Source organism: Lactuca serriola, chromosome 3 (assembly GCF_051521515.1).
Source record: "Lactuca serriola cultivar US96UC23 chromosome 3, Lser_US96UC23_V15, whole genome shotgun sequence".
Taxonomy (NCBI): Eukaryota; Viridiplantae; Streptophyta; class Magnoliopsida; order Asterales; family Asteraceae; genus Lactuca; species Lactuca serriola.
This window is the reverse complement of record NC_136410.1, coordinates 164,329,739-164,333,992: the sequence shown is the minus strand read 5'-3', so window position 1 is coordinate 164,333,992 and position 4,254 is coordinate 164,329,739. Positions and strand designations below refer to the sequence as shown.

At 38.7% G+C, this 4,254-nt stretch overlaps 1 non-coding gene across 1 annotated transcript; it reads left to right on the top strand.

The window, feature by feature from the left end:
• The first annotated feature begins 1,123 nt into the window (after positions 1-1,123).
• LOC145096474 (small nucleolar RNA R71) lies at positions 1,124-1,230 on the top strand. Its single transcript, XR_013703881.1, has one exon. It is a non-coding gene; the product is annotated as a small nucleolar RNA R71 (small nucleolar RNA).
• Positions 1,231-4,254: the final 3,024 nt, after the last annotated feature.

The window sequence follows — 4,254 nt, the reverse complement described above, 5'->3', positions numbered from 1 at the left end:
TTCAGGTAGCTCACTCTTCAATACTTCTGCGACTTCAGCCAAATCCTTTCTAGCAGCAAAAAGGCCCTTAAGCAAGTTGAAGTATTTAGGTGTTTGGAGTATTGTTTCCACAAATGGCACATTAACTTGTAGAGCGTTAACATGATTCATGAAGGTTCTGTATGCTTCTACTTTTTCTGCAGGCATGGCTTTGATTGGGTATGGCAGCGGAGGATTATAAGGCTTCAAAGAACTGACAGGTGTATCAATTGCGCATGGACTCATCGAGTCCAATGGAGTGACTCTGCGAGTCGAGTCGGGTTTTGCTGGGTCCGATTCTTCTACCATTTCTTGCTTCTTCTTGGAGATCCTTAGTGCTTCTGTAAATGTTCCTTCACTGCTGGAGGTTATCACACTTACATTCTCCATTCTTGGATTGGGTTTTGGAAGTTGGCCCGATCTTCTTTCATTCACTTGATGTGCAAGTTGTCCCAGTTGTTTCTCAATGTTGAGAATGGATGCTTGTTGATTCCTCAATATGTTTCTGGTTTCTTGCATTGCTACATCGTGATCATTGTGTCTTTTCTCGGACACGGTTATGAATCTTGTGAGCATATCTTCTAAATTGGCCTTCTTTTCCATCACCGGCTCTTCCTTTTGATAGAATCCCCTCTCCTTCTGTTTGTATTTCTCCTCCTTAGCCTTTTTATATTCTTCGTATGGGAGCCATTCCTTCTTCGGTTTCCTCCAATCTTCGTCGTATCTATCGCCACTAGAATAAAATACTTGAGCCTTTTTATTTCCGTTTTCGTCTCGATCACAATCCTTGGTGAGGTGGGAGCCGCCACAATTTTCGCATCCTACCCTAATAGCATGGATTGTTTGATCCAGTTTTGTCATTCTTTGGTCTAGGCTATCGAGCTTAGCTATTACCACCGCCATGCTATCATTCACCGAGTTCACTGCTCCACGACTCACTTCATTCCTCGGATTGTGGTATTCTCTACAATGCTTGGAGAATTCTTCAATTAATTCCTTTATTTATGGAGGAGACTTTCTGGTGAGCGGGCCTTGTGAATCGAGTAGTTGCCTTGTGGTGACATTAACTCCATCATAAAAGATGGAGACCTCTTGTTGGCTATTAAGGTCATGGTGTGGGCAATTTCTAAGTAGGCTCTTGTACCTTTCCCAAGCTTCATAAAGAGATTCTCCGGGTTGTTGCTCGAAGTTGGCAATGGCTTTCTTTAGCTTGGCTATCTTGGAAGGTGGGCAGAAATGGTTTATGAACTCTTCTTACATCTTGGCCCATGTGGTGACCGATCCGGGAGGAAGTGACTTTAACCAATCTTTTGCAGCTCCTTTAAACGTGACAGGAAGCATGCGAAGAAGCTGGATCCCGCGAGGCACATTGGGTACATTGAAGTAATCAGCCACATCATTTACTTCATCCAAGTGCTTATAGGCGTCTTCGTGATCTCTCCCGTGAAAAGGAATCTCCTTGAGTTGAGCGAGAATATGGCCCTTTAGCTCAAAAGTAGCGGTTGCAGGAATTGCGGGTTGCACAAGTCCCGGGCCGGTGTCATCACGCATCCTCTTCTTCCATTCCCCCATGGGGATTTCGTCAATATTAGCCATAGCGGTGGCTAAATCGTCTTCAAATTCGGATGTGTGCTCGTATGTGGGTTCGTTTTCTTCCTCGGTCTCGTACTCGGTGTCTTTTTGAATCGGGTCTTCAATTGTCAACGAGGCACTGGGTGCTCCTGATTTGCTGCTCCTTTTCTTGCTAAAAACGGATTTGAGGTTTTTGAGTGCTGAGTTCTTTGAAGAAGCGGATTCTCCAACGGTTTTGCCTTTGTTCCTTCTTAATGCGGTTTCCGGATCTTCAAGAGGGGGAACCAGAGGTGTATCAGATCCTCGGGTCATGAAACAACTGCAAACAAAACAGAAAACGCGTAAAAAGAACAAAAAAATTAAAGCTGATTTAGCGTCGTACTCGCCGAGTCTGGGCGAATGCACTCGGCGAGTCCAAGGTAAAATCAGTTTTTTTTTTTTTTTTTTTTTTTTTACTACCTAAAAACATAAACATAAATTAACTTTGTGTAAGATAAATTTCACACAAAGGATCGATTAAATTAGATTTTTAATGCTAATTTTAGAACCGTTCCCCGGCAACGGCGCCAAAAACTTGATGTGTGTAAAACTCACTTAGTTTTAAACCTACTTTAATTATCTAATAACACACAAAAGGCAGTGAACCTATCAATTGTGGTATAACTAAATAAGCAGGGTATCGAACACAGGGAACGGCAAATTAAATTAAAAAACTAATTCTATCTAAGTTAATTAAGAAATAGGAGTTTTTCTCTAGTTTTACAAGACTAGAAACTTACTAACCATTACTAATTTGAGACTAGAAAATAACGACTTAACTTGATTCAATAATTGGAAAGGAACTTCTGTTTAGTTCAACTTGGTTAACTCTAAGGTTGATTTCAAGGTAATAGTGCAATGGATTAATTATTTCGTTGGTTACCGATTCAAGTGATTAGGTTCATGTTCACTACCCTAATCCTTAGCAAATAAACTAACTCAAACAGTGGCCAATTGTCTAATTTAATTATATTCACTAGATTAATTATTCGGGTTAAGTTAGACTTGCAATAGCTAATTAATTTATTATTTTTAATTAACCTCTTGTTTGATGGTCATCTTACAAGCTTGCACATAAATTTACTCAATTTTCTTATTAATTCTAGTTTCATATTCATTAATCCTAGACATATAGTATAGTGGTCACATATCATATGAGGTCAATAATCAATAGATGTTCATGCTAATCAATTATCTTCCTATTAACAGAAAATTAATTATTATTCACACACAAGGTTCTTTAGCAAGCTAAAATAACAAAAATTCACCAACTTGGAATTAATCCTACCAATCAATCAAACCATATTATCAACTTTGTATCCCCAAACAGAAGTCTAAAGGTTTTAGTTCATAATTAAAGTAAATAACAGCAAACAAACAAAGTCAAGTTGCTTAATCATAATGATAAAACAAAAGAATAAGTGGAATGATGAAATTTTGCCTTAATTACTCCCCGGAATTGAATTCCAGCTTTCTTCGTCGACTTCTAGGGTTTTTCTGGCTTCTCAATCGTAGCAAAGCACTTCTGAATCGTCCTAGAACTCCCTCTAATCGATCTGTGGAATTATCTTTAAATAAGCGAATCGACTCGTCGAGTCAAGTGGTGACTCGTCGAGTCCCTCTCACATTCCCCGTATTGCGATAACTATCTGGAATCCCGAGTCATTATCTTTCTGATTCTTCGACTGGACTCGCCGAGTAGTCTATCTGACTCGCCGAGTAGGTGCCATTTTTAGTGTTTTTCTTCTTTATTCCATTCTCGAGCCCCTAACCGCTTCTCCTGCTTCCTTTTGCTTCCGAGCTTCATCTTTGGACTGAAAAATATAATTTAACACTTTTAAGTACCTTTTGTCCATAATATGCGATAATTTAGCTAATATATGAATAAAAAACTATACTTGATACACAATAAATATGCACATATAAAAATACCCCACACTTGACTTTTGCTTGCCCCCAAGCAAAACTGAATTTTAAGACATTAGAATTATGTATGACAACTCCAATCTAACCCAGCCATTATGCCAAGACCGCAACGCATGCATTTGTGTCTAAATTTTTTCCTAAAAACCCCCCATACTCCAAATACTCACAATCCTCATAAACATTCGCCCACTCACCCCGAACTATCCTCATTTTATGCAACCCTCCGAATCCATCCTCAGAAAACCTCTTACCCTCAAGGTATTTTTAATTGAGCAACCCAAGCATACATAATCTAGAATTACAATTTTTCGATACCACTATGGAGCTCTTTGAATTCTTCACTTCCTTGATAATTTGATCCTTGATATCTTTGAATTCACCACCTTGTATTGATTGATTTTTGGTATCTTCAACTTTTTGGATTTCTTGGAATTTTGATCTTTAGATCTTCACTTTATTTGCTCCAAAATTCTTACGACTTTTCTAGTAATTCTCTCTCTTTTTTTTTTACATGTATATCTCACTTTTGTCACTCAAATCCCTACATGCTTAAGCAGGGGCGCACAATCTAAACCTTTATTGGCTAACGATAAAAATTTTCCTGGATACATTTCAGGTTTAGGCTGCTAAACGTATTGCATCCCTTAGGCTGAGCAAGGTCGTGTTTTTGTACCATGATTTCACTGGAATAAGGAAGCC